This window comes from Medicago truncatula, chromosome 2, assembly GCF_003473485.1.
Source record: "Medicago truncatula cultivar Jemalong A17 chromosome 2, MtrunA17r5.0-ANR, whole genome shotgun sequence".
NCBI lineage: Eukaryota > Viridiplantae > Streptophyta > Magnoliopsida > Fabales > Fabaceae > Medicago > Medicago truncatula.
This window is the reverse complement of record NC_053043.1, coordinates 25,846,844-25,862,740: the sequence shown is the minus strand read 5'-3', so window position 1 is coordinate 25,862,740 and position 15,897 is coordinate 25,846,844. Positions and strand designations below refer to the sequence as shown.

General features: G+C 36.3%; 1 non-coding gene across 1 annotated transcript; it reads right to left on the bottom strand.

The window, feature by feature from the left end:
- Positions 1 to 14,772: 14,772 nt before the first annotated feature.
- Positions 14,773 to 14,878, bottom strand: LOC120578801 (small nucleolar RNA R71). The gene has a single exon (XR_005644612.1). It is a non-coding gene; the product is annotated as a small nucleolar RNA R71 (small nucleolar RNA).
- Between the last annotated feature and the right edge of the window lie 1,019 nt (positions 14,879 to 15,897).

The window sequence follows — 15,897 nt, the reverse complement described above, 5'->3', positions numbered from 1 at the left end:
ACCTCAATTATTTCAAATTTAGTTACTTTTGGCCTTGTGTGGCAAATGATAATGAAAAATTGTCAATGTGTTATGTTGGGTTGACAAATATATGCTTATTAGATATTTAAAAATATGTGGTGTTTTTTTAATTGAATCTAATTTTTTTGGAAAATAGTTGTCCAAAGAATCTCCAACTCCTTGAGTAAACTCATAGATTTATCATACAACTCACACTGTTTTCTATACCTTCACAAACAAAACACACAATGATTTGTTTTTTTCCCATTATCTTCTCTCATGTTCAAATCTTTTTTTCGTATCTTTTTTCTTACTTCTAATTTCTTTTCTCTCTTCTCATGTGAGAAAGAAACATAAACCTCCCGCAATGAAACCATCACTAAACAACCTTTTTAAACATATGGTGTCTTCATTTGATATTATTTGACTACGTCACGTAATTATGGACACAGAGAGTTGCAAACTTGAATAAGAGATGTTAATGTGTCAAGTGTGAGTTAAAATTCTATAGTGGATAGAAGAGTAGATTTTGAATAACATATAAGTGAGATGATTCATATACATACTACTAGCTTAAGGTTTTGTGTGAATATGTGATATCAATCTCACTTGTATGGTATCTCTTAGTCTAATATGGTGATAAAACTCAGTGTAAGATCCCTTGGAAGTCCCAAAGGTATGATTAATTGTTTTGTTAGCTTTTATATCTCATTTATTTAAAAAAATTATCCTAAATTTTGATTATTGAAAGCCATTCGCTTCGATGCTAGTTTTTTATTCAATCTCCCTTATTTCAAATTCCTTCACTTTGGGTCTTTTGTATAATCTAACAATGGAAAAATGCATATGTGTTCTACTGAGTTGACAAAAACATACTTATTAGAAAATTTAAATTGATGTTGCGGTTCTTTAATTGAGTCTGATTTGTCGTAAAATAATTACCCCAAAACTCCTAATTCTTCAACAATCCCACAAAATTACTAGGAACTCACATTAGATATAAAGAAAATGTCATTTGTCGTGATTAATTTGAAATAGAAACCCATTTTTTAGTTCATTGTGATTTTATAACTCTATTTGTTTGGATGGTAATGGAAAATTTAAGGAAAGAAAGTGAAAGGAATGATTGTTATAGGAAAGAAAGTGAAAAAAAGTGAGTGTAAAGTGTGATGATTTTTTTGCTGTTTGGTATGAGTGATAGTGAAAGAAAATAAAGATTTATATTTAATAAAATGACTAAAATATCCCTATAAGAAGGTGATATATATATAATAACTAATTTAAAGTTTATAATTTTATTTAATAGTCAAAAAATACATAACGGTATGATTTTTATTTTGATAGAATACAACCATAAAAATTTACTTTCATCAGTTATATTTTAATTTTAATTTAGAATATTTTAATGTCAAGTTGTAAAGCATTTGCTTTGTGGGTTTTTTTTATGTAATTTTACTTAAAATAGTGCAGTCACCATGCTTTCCATCCTTAATAGGGAAGAAACATTTTTTGTGTGGGGCCCAGCCAACTGTACCCTTCCTCCCTCTTTCTAAGGTAGTTCCAAACAAAGGAAAGAATAATAATCTTACTACTTTCTATCCTTCTTCAATCTTTCCTACTACTTTCACCCAAAATAAACAGACCCTAAGGGTATGTTTGGATAGTGGATGGAAAGAAAGTTAGAGGAAAGAAGGTTAAAGGAAAGAAAGTAAGAAGAAAGTGAATAGAAAGAGAGATGATTAGTTCGTTGTTTGGTTATAGTGAAATTAAGGGAGGAAAGAAAGAAATGAATTTATTAAATGACATAAATAACCCTATGTTATTGTGTTATTTAAGTAATTTTGAATAAAAATACATGTAAATAATTTTGATATAAACACTATTAAAATTGGTAAAAAAATTACTATCATGAGTTCTAATTTGAGCATGCTAAGAAGTGTGTATAAGTATTGAAAATAATAAAATATTGGCTTAATTGGACATTTGGTCCCCTAAATAATTATGAGTTTCCATTTTGGTCCCATAAATTGTAAAACTCACATTTTGGTCCCCTTGGTTTTCCTCCGTCAGTCAAATTGATCCCCTCCGTTAGTTTTTTAATGATTAAAATTTTTTATATGATATTAGCCGTTTGATTGCATGTCCATTATACCTATAGTGAGCCGTCGGCACCTAATTTTTCCAGCACTATCATCTTCTCTCTTCTTCTCCCTCACTCTTGTTCATCATCAAATATTCATACATTCATCACAATTCAAAACAACCTAGAAAAAAGAAGAATTTAAACCCAAAAAATTAATAAAACTTGGAAACACACAGATCTATTTTTTTTCTTCAGATTCTCGAAATACACCACAACAACAATCTGTTCCCATTTCTCCATCAATCTGAGCTTTCTTCAAATCAAATCCAAATCTATTTCACAAAAACAATCCAGCAAAACAAAACACAACACAATAAAGAAAAAATGAAACCATGAGGCTTCAAAGTCCAAAATAGTGAACACAAAAAACAAAACAAATGGCAAACTATTACTGTCCATTGTCCGGTGTAACGCCTGTTTTAATTTATTTAATTATTTAATTGAGTCTAGAATTTATTAAGAGAGTTTAGAATATATTTATATGATTATATGATTTATTAAGTGGCTTATTATATTATTTAATAGAATAAGATTAGAAAATAAAATAATAGAGTTTATGGGTTGTTATGAGATTTTAGAAAGTTTGGGGGGGGGGGGGGGGGGGGGGAATAAGATAAGATAGATGGTGGAGTTATATGTAGGAAAGACCTAGTTTAGAAAAACAGATCGTACGGCCAATTTTGGAGAAAAGGGAGAAAAATCTAAGAGAAGGGAGAAGCACATAGAGACTGCGATTTTCATATTCTAAGGTAAGGGTGAGACTAGCATTCAATTCTATTAAGTCTGTAATTCTGATGATTAAATTTAACAAGTGTATGATTGAATTAGAGAAGTTGGAGAATTAGGGTTAAAGTGAGAAATTGAGGATTAATTGATGTAGAACTGTTAGATTGATGTAGAAACTGTTTACAGGCCTTAGATACTCCATAGAATGATTACAGAAATTAGTTTTGAGGTTTAAACCATGTGAATAAGTGAATTTTCGTGAAAATTGCACTTCTGCTGGAGCCAACATTCATCGCTCGCCTCCCGAGTGATGATCCACGCCATAGCAAGTGATGATCTTCATCGCTCGCCTCACGAGCAACTTCTTCTCGCCTCGCGAGTCATACCCTGGAACTCGCCATAGCGAGTGTGACCAGTGAGTCAACATTGTAACGCCCTAGTCGTTGTTTTATTTATTGTTGATTTATTTAGAGTCTTTTATATGATTTTAAATAATATTTGTGATTTATGTGGTGTGTATTATTTTATTATATAGTTTATTTTACTAATAATTAGATTAAGTGGGAAATAAAATTATTTTGGAATTTGGGGAGTTAATTAGAATTAATAGAATTAAGGGGGGAGTAAACGAAATAAAGGGGAGTTATTATTTTGGGAGTTAAGAGAAAGAGAAGTCCGAAACGTTTTTACGTGAAAGCAGTCAGTTTTGGGAGAAAAGGGAGAGAAGAGCAAGTAGATCCAAGGAACCCGAATTGCTGTGCATTTGTCTTTCTGAATTAAGGTAAGGGTGAGGTTTGCTTCAGTAATATAGTTGCTGAATTCTGATTTTGATTTTAACAGGTTTATGTTAGAATTGGGAATTTTGGGGTTTATGTTGAATTTTAGGTTTTTGGGTGATTTGAGTGTAAAGATTGTTGTTCTAATGTTAGAAATAGGTTATGAGTGCATACAGCAAGTTATTTCACATCTGTAAACTAATTTGGGGAGTGAATTCGAGGAAAATGTGATTTTTGGGAAAAATCTACATTCTGGTTGTGCTGACATTCATAGCTCGCCTAGGAGAGTGGACTTTCCCGCCTCGCGCGGGAGTAATGTTCATAGCTCGCCCCACGAGCAAGCCAACTCGCCATGGCGAGTACTTGTGAGAAAAACATGATTTTTGAATTGTTGTTATAAGCTGTAATATGGATAATTTTAAGTGCCTAGATGATTTTAGAGAGGTGTGGGACAACTTTTAGATTAAAAAGATGAATAGGGAACTTAAAAATGAAGATTTAGTGAGAAAAATGTCAAAACTCCCGAGAGCACCTGTTTTTCGTTCGCCTTAAGTTCGCCGCGGCGAGCAACCCGTTTTCTTGTGCTCGCCATAGCGAGTAGATGTACTCGCAAGGCGAGTTGCCTAGTTCTGAAGCCGTTTGTTACTTAATTGAATATAAATGGGAGAACTTGAATGTATGAGCATAGTTATGATTAATTGTGTATTTTTCTGGACTGTTGGATTGATTATGATGATACATGTTGTTAAATTGTGGGTTGTGAGTCATATATACATATATGCGTTTGTTGAAGTTGTATGTAGATATACACAAGTGGAGTCAGTTGCATAAGCATATAAAGTGGGAGGACTCTAGCCCTGGAACGCCTTGTCGTTCAAAGCGGGAGGACTCATGTCCTAGAACACTTATTGTTCAAAGCGGTGAGGGCTTAGGCCCTGATGAATGCTTTAACCATTCAATATCCGGTGAGGGCTACTGCCCTGTAAATTGGTACCACATGCATGTGCATTGTAGAGGAGTCTTAGTGGAATTGTCGAGTGTTGCATAAGTCATTGTCTTGGTTGTAAACACCATTGTTGATGATGTGTTGATTATGAAATATACATTTATATTTGAATCATTATTATTATGTTAGGGTGTAAGATTTGATAAGAAAATAAAAATATTTAGTTGAGGGCTGTTTTGATATTTTAGAGAGTTTTGGGGGAGAAAGAGAGATAAGATAAGTTATTAGGAAGTGGTATAAAAGAGATAGACCTAGTTTTAGAAAAAACATTGCACGTATGATTGTTTTTGGAAAAGAAGGAAAACCAAGAGAAGAGCTAGAGAGAGGGCTGCGATTTCTTCAATACAAGGTAAGGGTGCGACTAATAATTCAGTAATCTTAATTGTTATAATTCTGATGATTAATTGACAAAGTTAGGATTGAATTAGAAAAGTTTTGAAATTAGGTTAAATCCCTAAAATTGATGATCAAACGGTAAAACTTGATTAGATTGATGTAGAAACCGTCCTATAACCTTAGAATATGTTTAGGATGAATTCTGGAATTGAGATTAGGCTTAGAACCATGTGAGATCATGAAATTTGTGTAGAAACTGCATTCTGTCCGAGCCCAAGTTCATCGCTCGCCATAGCGAGCTATGATCCTCGCCTCGCGAGCGATGAATGTTCATCGCTCGCCACGCGAGCCATAACCCTTCGCAACGCGAGTTACTTGTTGTAGCTCGCCACGACGAGCAACCCTACTCGCCATAGCGAGCTTGACCAGAGAGCATGTCATTTTCTGAGTTTTTGACTTTTGAGTTGAACCTTAGATGCCTTTGAGTACCTTTAGGTGCCTACTATTGATTAGGGAATGATTTAGAACGAGATTGAACCTGGAACAACCTTAGTTGGGAATTTGGCTTGTACTCGCCATGGCGAGCTGATGTTCTCGCCTCGCGAGCACTTCCATAATTGAGTGTATTTGACGATTTGAGCCCTGAGTTGTTTGGATTGATTAGGAAAGGAACTTTAGGTGTTAATGAGACCTATTAAAGATAATGACTGAGAACTGTGAAGCTTTTATGATATGTTAAGTGAATATAAAGTGAATTATGGATTGATTGTATTTACTTGAATTATTATTGAATGATCAAGGAATTGTTGAAAATGAATTGTTATTAAGCTTGATGTGATTTGATTATGCTGCAATTGTTATTTAACTAAGTTGCATGAGTCTGAATTAAGTTGATGATGAACTCCAAATTATTGGATGTATAAGTGATAAGTTGATTAAGATGTTTTGTTGTTAGAGTCCATGCATTAGCATTCATTGAGCTTTGTCCTCACCATGATCGGAGTTTTGTCCTCCACACGATAGGAGCTTTGTCCTCCGCACGATTAAAGTATATTAATACTATGACGACGATTGGTACCACATGCATATAAGTGTCTAAGTTGCATTGTCGCATTTGTCGAGTTTTAAAGATGTTTATGTTATTGATGATGATTGAAGTTGTGATTATGTGATAATTGTTTATCAAAGATGCAATGTTGATTAAGACTGATTGTGATGTTAATTATGATTTCGAATTATATTGATTAATATTATTGTGTTATGAAATCTCACCCCTTCTGCTTGAAAATGTTACTCTTCGTATGAGTAACTTGCAGGTGATCGTGCTTAAGTGTGCAGTTTGCTGTCGTGAGTGGCCTTGCCTCACTGAGTCATCTAGGTCGCTCTGATACTTAACGGGATGGGGTGTTTGTTATGCATGCTTCATTCTCTTACGTGAACATTTATGTTATTTTTATAATGTTGATTAACTTTTGAAATACTTTGATGGGGCCTATGTGCCAAAACGTTTTATGGATTATGAAATAATTTCCACTGCATTGTTTAAGTAAATTGTTGAAAGTTAAATTGTTATTTAACTGATTTCAGATAATGTTATAATGTGATATCCCGTTTATGTTGTTTACTCTGATAAATGTTTAGAAATTTTTATATTGGGAAAACGGGGTGTTACAATTGGTATCAGAGCAGGTCAGTCCGTCTGGTCAATTAGAAGAGTCTTGTCGAGTCTTAGTAATATTTGTATTACTATCTTATGTTGTTGTTGCTGCTTGTTGTAGAATATCAGAAATGGCTGGAAGGAACGATACTGCGTTAGTTGCTGCTCTACAAGCTGTTGCCCAAGCTGTGGGACAACAACCTAACGCAAATGCTGGTGTAAATGCTGAGACCAGGATGTTGGAGACCTTCATGAGAAATCATCCTCCAACTTTCAAAGGAAGATATGACCCCGATGGAGCCTAGACGTGGCTAAAAGAGATTGAGAGGATTTTCTGTGTGATGCAGTGCATCGAGGTCCAGAAAGTACGATTTGGTACTCATCAGCTAGCTGAGGAAGCTGATGATTGGTGGGTTAGTCTGCTACCTAACCTTGAGCAAGATGGAGCTGATGTGACTTGGGCTGTGTCTAGGAGAGAGTTCATGAGAAGATACTTTCCGAAAGATGTTTGCGGGAAGAAGGAGATCGAGTTCCTTGAGCTGAAACAAGGGAACATGTCTGTGACAGAGTATGCTGCCAAATTTGTGGAGTTGGCAAAGTTCTATCTGCACTATGCTGCTGAGACCGCCGAGTTCTTGAAATGCATCAAGTTCGAGAATGGTTTGAGGCCTGACATCAAGAGGGCGATCAGATACCAACAGATCCGAGTTTTCCATGATTTAGTGAATAGCTGTAGAATCTACGAGGAAGATACCAAGGCTCATTATAAGGTTGTGAATGAGCGGAAGACCAAGGGCCAGTAGAGTCGCCCTAAGCCTTATAGTGCCCCTGCTGATAAGGGCAAACAGAGAATGGTCGATGATAGGCGGCCTAAGAAGAAGGATGCTCTTGCGGAGATTGTTTGTTTCAACTGTGGCGAGAAAGGCCACAAGAGTAATGTTTGTCCTGAAGAGATCAAGAAATGTGTCCGGTGTGGCAAGAAGGGTCATATTGTAGTTGATTGCAAGCGAAATGATATCGTATGCTTCAATTGTAATGAAGAGGGTCATATTGGTTCCGAATGCAAGCAGCCTAAGAGGGCGCCTACTACGGGTCGAGTTTTTGCTCTGGCTGGTACTCAGACAGAGAATGAGGATCGTTTGATTAGAGGTACTTGCTATATTAATAATACTCCTTTAGTTGCTATTATTGATACTGGTGCTACGCATTGCTTTATTGCTTTCGATTGTGTTTCTGCTTTGGGTCTTGATTTGTCTGATATGAATGGAGAGATGGTTGTCGAAACTCCAGCTAAGGGGTCGGTGACTACTTCTCTCGTATGTTTGCGATGTCCTTTGTCTATGTTTGGTCGTGATTTTGAAATGGATTTAGTTTGTCTACCTTTAAGCGGTATGGATGTGATTCTGGGTATGAATTGGTTAGAGTACAACCATGTTCATATCAATTGTTTTAGCAAGTCAGTGTATTTCTCTTCCGCTGAAGAGGAAAGTGGTGCAGAGTTCTTATCTACTAAGCAGCTGAAGCAAATGGAACGCGATGGTACTTTGATGTTTTCGTTGATGGCTTCTTTATCTATTGAGAATCAAGCAGTGATTGATATGCTACAAGTGGTATGCGACTTTCCTGAAGTTTTTCCAGATGAAATTCCTGATGTGCCTCCAGAGAGGGAAGTTGAGTTTTCTATTGATCTTGTTCCTGGAACGAAGCCGGTGTCGATGGCACCTTATCGTATGTCTGCTTCCGAGTTAGCTGAGTTGAAGAAACAGTTAGAAGATTTGCTCGAGAAGAAATTTGTTAGACCAAGTGTTTCACCTTGGGGAGCGCCAGTTTTGCTAGTAAAGAAGAAAGATGGTAGCATGAGATTGTGTATTGACTATCGTCAGTTGAACAAGGTAACTATCATGAATAGGTATCCACTTCCGAGAATTGATGATTTGATGGATCAGTTAGTGGGTGCAAAAGTTTTCAGCAAGATTGATTTGAGATCAGGGTATCACCAGATTAAAGTGAAAGATGAAGATATGTAGAAGACAGCTTTCAGAACACGTTATGGTCACTATGAATATAAAGTTATGCCTTTCGGTGTGACCAATGGACCTGGAGTGTTTATGGAGTATATGAATCGCATCTTCCATGCCTTTTTGGATCGGTTCGTAGTTGTGTTTATTGATGACATTTTGATTTACTCCAAGACTGAAGAAGAACATGCTGAGCATCTAAAGATTGTCTTGCAAGTGTTGAAAGAGAATAAACTTTATGCTAAATTGTCTGAGTGTGAATTCTAGTTGAAAGAAGTAAGTTTTCTTGGCCATGTTATTTCTGGTGATGGTATTGCAGTGGATCCGTCTAAAGTTGAAGCGGTATCGCAATGGGAGACTCCTAAGTCAGTTACAGAGATTAGAAGTTTCTTGGGTTTAGCTGGTTACTACAGAAGATTTATTGAAGGATTTTCCAAGTTAGCATTTCCGCTACCGCAGTTGACTTGTAAAGGTAAAACTTTTGTGTGGGATGTTCATTGTGAGAACAGTTTCAGTGAATTGAAGAAACGTTTGACTACTGCTCCAGTTTTGATTTTGCCGAAGTTCGATGAACTTTTTGTGGTGTATTGTGATGCGTCCAAGTTGGGTTTAGGCGGTGTACTTATGCAAGATGGTAAAGTGGTAGCTTATGCTTCAAGACAGTTGAGAATTCATGAGAAGAATTACCCGACACATGATTTAGAGTTGGCGGTTGTGGTCTTTGTATTGAAGATATGGAGACATTACTTGTATGGTTCGAGGTTTGAGGTGTTTAGCGATCACAAGAGCTTGAAGTATTTGTTCGATCAAAAGGAGTTAAATTTGAGGCAGCGTAGATGGCTAGAACTGTTGAAAGATTATGACTTTGGTTTGAATTATCATCTAGGTAAAGCTAATGTTGTTGGAGATGCCTTGAGCAGGAAGACATTGCATATGTCCGCTTTGATGGTTAGAGAGTTTGAGTTACTTGAACAGTTCAGAGATTTGAGTTTAGTTTGTGAATGGTCAACTCAGAGTGTGAAATTGGGAATGCTGAAGATTGATAGTGAATTTCTGAAGAGTATTAAAGAGGCACAGAAAGTTGATGTCAAGTTTGTAGACTTGTTGGTTGCTAGTAATCAGACTGAAGACGGTGACTTTAAGTCGACGAGCACGGTGTGTTGAGATTTCAAGGTCGGATTTGCATTCCTGACGATGTAGAGATGAAGAAAATGATTCTTGAAGAGAGTCATAGAAGTAGCTTGAGTATTCATCCGGGATCTACAAAGATGTATCACGATTTAAAGAAGATTTTCTGGTGGTCTGGTTTGAAATGAGATGTGGCACAGTTTGTGTATTCCTGTTTAGTTTGTCAGAAGTTGAAGATTGAGCATCAGAAACCTGCTGGTATGATGGTATCTTTAGATGTGCCAGAATGGAAATGGGATAGTATATCCATTGATTTTGTGATGAGTTTGCCGAATACTCCTAGAGGGAACGACGCAATTTGGGTAATCGTTGATAGATTGACGAAGTCGGCTCATTTTCTACCGATTAATATTAGTTTTCCTGTTGCCCAGTTGCCAGAGATTTATATCAAGGAGATTGTGAATTTGCATGGTATTCCTTCGAGCATTGTATCGGATAGAGATCCAAGATTTACTTCTAGATGTTGGAAAAGTTTGCAAGAGGCTTTAGGTTCGAAGTTGAGATTGAGTTCGGCTTATCATCCGCAGACAGATTGTCTGTCAGAGAGGACAATTCAGTTGCTAGAGGATTTGTTGAGAGTTTGTGTTCTTGAGCAAGGAGGAACTTGGGATAGTCATCTTCCGTTGATCGAGTTGACATACAATAATAGTTATCATTCTAGTATTGGAATGGCACCTTTTGAGGCTTTGTATGGTCGGAGATGCAGAACTCCGTTGTGCTGGTTTGAGTCAGGTGAAAGAGTGGACTTCGCATCTTTCGAATTTGCACGATGTTTTCCATGTGTCGCAACTTCGGAAGTATGTTCCGGATCCATCTCATGTGATCCAAAGTGATGATGTGCAAGTCAGAGACAATCTTACGGTAGAGACTTTACCGGTGAGGATTGATGATCGGAAAGTGAAGACATTGAGAGGCAAGGAGATATCCCTTGTTAGAGTCGTTTGGGCTGGAGCGACTGGTGAAAGCTTGACGTGGGAGCTTGAAAGTAAGATGCTGGAGACTTATCCAGAGTTGTTTGCTTGAGGTAAATTTTCGAAGACGAAAATCTTTTAAGTGGGGGAGAGTTGTAACGCCCACTTTCGTTTAATTATTTATTTAATCGAGTTTAGGCAATTATATTATATTTATATAATATATGTGTGAGTTTTGTTGATTTAAGATGATTTAGATGATTTGGATGATTTCATGTGTTTTGATGATTTGATAAGATTATGAGACTTATTTTATTGTTAAATAGAATAAGATTTGATAAGAAAATAAAAATATTTAGTTGAGGGCTGTTTTGAGATTTTAGAGAGTTTTGGGGGAGAAAGAGAGATAAGATAAGTTATTAGGAAGAGGTATAAAAGAGATAGACCTAGTTTTAGAAAAAAGATTGCACGTACGATTGTTTTTGGAAAAGAAGGAAAACCAAGAGAAGAGCTAGAGAGAGGGCTGCGATTTCTTCAATACAAGGTAAGGGTGCGACTAATAATTCAGTAATGTTAATTGTTATAATTCTGATGATTAATTGACAAAGTTAGGATTGATTTAGAAAAGTTTTGAAATTAGGTTAAATCCCTAAAATTGATGATCAAACAGTAAAACTTGATTAGATTGATGTAGAAACCGTCCTATAACCTTAGAATATGTTTAGGATGAATTCTGGAATTGAGATTAGGCTTAGAACCATGTGAGATCATGAAATTTGTGCAGAAATTGCATACTGTCCGAGCCCAAGTTCATCGCTCGCCATAGCGAGCTATGATTCTCGCCTCGCGAGTGATGAATGTTCATTGCTCGCCACGCGAGCCATAACCGTTCGCCTCGCAAGTTACTTGTTGTAGCTCGCCACGGCGAGCAACCCTACTCGCCATAGCGAGCTTGACCAGAGAGCATGTCATTTTCTGAGTTTTTGACTTTTGAGTTGAACCTTGGATGCCTTTGATTACCTCTAGGTGCCTACTATTGATTAGGGAATTATTTAGAACGAGATTGAACCTGGGACAACCTTAGTTGGGAATCTGGCTTGTACTCGCCATGGTGAGCTGATGCTCTCGCCTCGCGAGCACTTCCAAAATTGAGTGTATTTGAGGATTGTGAGCCCTGAGTTGTTTGGATTGGTTAGGAAAGGAACTTTAGGTGCTAATGAGACCTATTAAAGATAATGACTGAGAACTGTGAAGCTTTTTTGATGTGTTAAGTGAATATAAAGTGAATTATGGATTGATTGTATTTACTTGAATTATTATTGAATGATCAAGGAATTGTTGAAATTGAATTGTTATTAAGCTTGATGTGATTTGATTATGCTGCAATTGTTATTTAACTAAGTTGCATGAGTCTGAATTAAGTTGATGATGAACTCCAAATTATTGGATGTATAAGTGATAAGTTGATTAAGATGTTTTGTTGTTAGAGTCCATGCATTAGCATTCATTGAGCTTTGTCCTCACCATGATCGGAGCTTTGTCCTCCACACGATAGGAGCTTTGTCCTCCGCACGATTAAAGTATATTAATACTATGATGACGATTGGTACCACATGCATATAAGTCTCTTAGTTGCATTGTCGCATTTGTCGAGTTTTAAAGATGTTTATGTTATTGATGATGATTGAAGTTGTGATTATGTGATAATTGTTTATCAAAGATGCAATGTTGATTAAGATTGATTGTGATGTTAATTATGATTTCGAATTATATTGATTAATATTATTGTGTTATGAAATCTCACCCCTTCTGCTTGAAAATGTTGCTCTTCGTATGAGTAACTTGCAGGTGATCGTGCTTAAGTGTGCAGTTTGCTGTCGTGAGTGGCCTTGCCTCACTGAGTCGTCTAGGTCGCTCTGATACGTAACGGGATGGGGTGTTTGTTATGCATGCTTCATTCTCTTACGTGAACATTTATGTTATTTTTATAATGTTGATTAACTTTTGAAATACTTTGATGGGGCCTACGTGCCAAAATGTTTTATGGATTATGAAATAATTTCCGCTGCATTGTTTAAGTAAATTGTTGAAAGTTAAATTGTTATTTAACTGATTTCGGATAATGTTATAATGTGATATCCCGTTTATGCTGTTTACTCTAATAAATGTTTAGAAATTTTTATATTGGGAAAACGGGGTGTTACAGCAGAGGTAAGGGACAGTAGAGTCGTCCGAAGCCTTATAGTGCTCCTGCTGACTGATGAGTCATTTATTACCTATTTCTAGATATTATTTAGTTTAGTTTTAATTAGATTTTAGTTTATTTTATATTAATATTATTTCCTTTTTAAGATAGTTTACTACAAATTGTATTTTTTTATATTTTAGGAATGAATATTGGATGGATTGAGTCTTGGAGCAAAAGAAAGGGACTTGGAGCCGATTCAGTACGAAAATACAATGATTGGAAGACAAGATATGTCTCCCCTAAAGTCAGAAGCTTGGCACGGCCCGTGCTAGCATTGGCACGGCCGTGCCACCCTCCAGAGTGTCTTTTGCTGCTTTTTGCTTAGATTTTAAGCTACTCTATTTTTAGCCCAAATGTAATTGCTTAGATTTTAAGTCAAACGTATGCTATAAATAGAGTAGCCATCCATCACAAATAATCATCTTTTCTTGGAATGCAATATGTGACAATTGTCTTTCTAATAAAAGTTCATTTTACTTTCTTGTTATTTACTTTTATGCTTTCTCTCTTCTTCTCCTTGTCTACAATGAACGTCAGTGAGTAGACTTCTCTTGTCTTGGGATTGTTGGATAAGTCTAATGACATAATCCTAATCAAACCAAGCTTTAAACCTTAATCTTATGTAACTCTAATTCCTTATCTAAATTCACCGCTTTAAAATGGATCAACCATTATCAAACTGTGTTAACGAAAGTGAAGGGTTTGATAATTGTTTATCCATCATCTCAAATATCAATTCATAAAACGAAAGTGGAGCTTTGATATTCGAACAAGTGAATTTAGACAAAGATTGTAAAGGCAGCGAAATAGTCTTTACAATCTTTGAGACATATAGTTTCGAACTTCAAGGATTCTAAATTGTGATCAAGTCAGCGAAATAGGCTTGGTTGCAACTTAGGACCAAAATCTAATAGTAATCAAGTCAGCGAAATAGGCTTGGTTGCTAGAGGAACAAAAGAGAAACTGTCTTGATAAATTAGGTCTAACATAAAGTTATAAGTTTAATAGTTTGGTTTGAGAAGGACTTGTCGTTAGGATGAACCAATAATCCCAAGACTTTTATCTTTTCTTTTATTTTCTTGTAATTAAAAATCCAAACTTTTATCTAAAATTCTTTCATCTAATCATCATTAAAAGTTAATTGAATTCATAACTCCCTATCGGAACGATACTTTATTTTTACTACTTCGATAGAACCGTGCACTTGCGGTTTTATCTCATCAAGTTTTTGGCGCCGCTGCCGGGGAGTTATTGCAATTTGATTAATTTTTTTAATTTTTTTTTTAACGATTAGACTGAAAAAAAAAATTATTTTTCTTTCTTTCTTTATTTCTTTGTTTTTACCGTTAACTTCTTGGGTTCTTATTCTAAGATGAAAAACACACAATAATAACGATATGGCTGAGAAACATGCTCTCAAAGAGTATGCAATCACATCTTCAGATGAGCCGTATGATGATATTGTGTACCCAACGGTTGAGGGTAATAATTTTGAAATAAAGCCTGCACTTATTTACCTAGTGCAGCAAAATCAATTTTTTGGATCACCCACTGAGGATCCGAATCTTCATGTTTCAATTTTTTTAAGACTCAGTGGAACTTTGAAGGCAAACCAAGAGGCCGTAAGGCTGCACCTCTTTCCTTTCTCTTTGAGGGATCGAGCTAGTGCTTGGTTTCATTCATTGAAAATTGGTTCTATAATTTCATGGGACCAAATGAGGAAGGCATTCCTTTCCCAATTCTTTCCCCATAGTAAAATTGCTCAATTAAGGAGTCAAATCACACAATTTACTCAAAAAGATGGTGAATCTCTTTACAATGCGTGGGAGCGTTTCAAAGAAATGCTTAGGCTTTGCCCCATCATGGTTTTGAGAATTGGCTTATTATCCACACTTTTTATAATGCTCTTTTGTTTTCCACAAAAATGAATGTTGATGCAGCTGCAGGTGGAGCTTTGATGAAAAAAACTTACACAGGAGCCTATGATTTGATCGAGAACATGGCATACAACCACTATCAGTGGACAAGTGAGAGAGTTATCACTGAAGGTACTCCTCCACCCTCTAAAAAAGAGGCAGGTATGTGCCAGGTTTCTACCCTTGATCATCTATCTGATAAGGTGGACACACTTCTTCAAAAATTTGATAAATTAACTGTAAGTGTCGTCACACCTGCTCTTGTTTCACCACCTTGTGAATTTTGTGGAATACTTGACCATACTGGTGTTGAATGCCAACTAGGTAGTGTTGCTAAAAGTCTCGAGCAAAATTTTTATACCTCTGGACAACAAACAACACCACCCGTTTATGCAAACAACGAAAGAGTCCCTCAGAAATCCAGCTTGGAAATTTTACTAGAAAAACATGCTATGGAGCAATCCTAGCAATTTCAAGAACTTAAAAATCAAACTGGATCTTTGAATGACTCTTTTGTCAAACTTACATCTAAAGTGGACTCCATTGCTACTCAAACTAGAATGCTAGAAACTCAAATCTCTCAAGTAGCCCAAAAAGTAGCTACTTCCTCTCAAACCCCCGAAGTCTTTCCAGGTCAAACTGAAGCCAACCCCAAAGACCTTATAAATGTTATTCAACTTAGGGACGGTAAGCAGTTAGAGGACCCCATTATGAAAACTAAGACAATTGAGGGTGTGATAGAGAGTGAAAAGCAACAAGGTGAGAAAGTCATAGGAGAGAGTGATAAGCCAATCGTTTCACCACCTTATAAACTCAAAATCCATGTCCCACAAAGGCTTGTTAAGCCTAACCTCATAGTGATTGAGAGTTTTTCCACCCCATGTGTGATTGAGAGTGAAACCATTGAAAAAGCTAGTTGTAATTTGGGAGAGAATCTCAGGTTGATGCCACTATCCCTTTGGGAAAGATTGG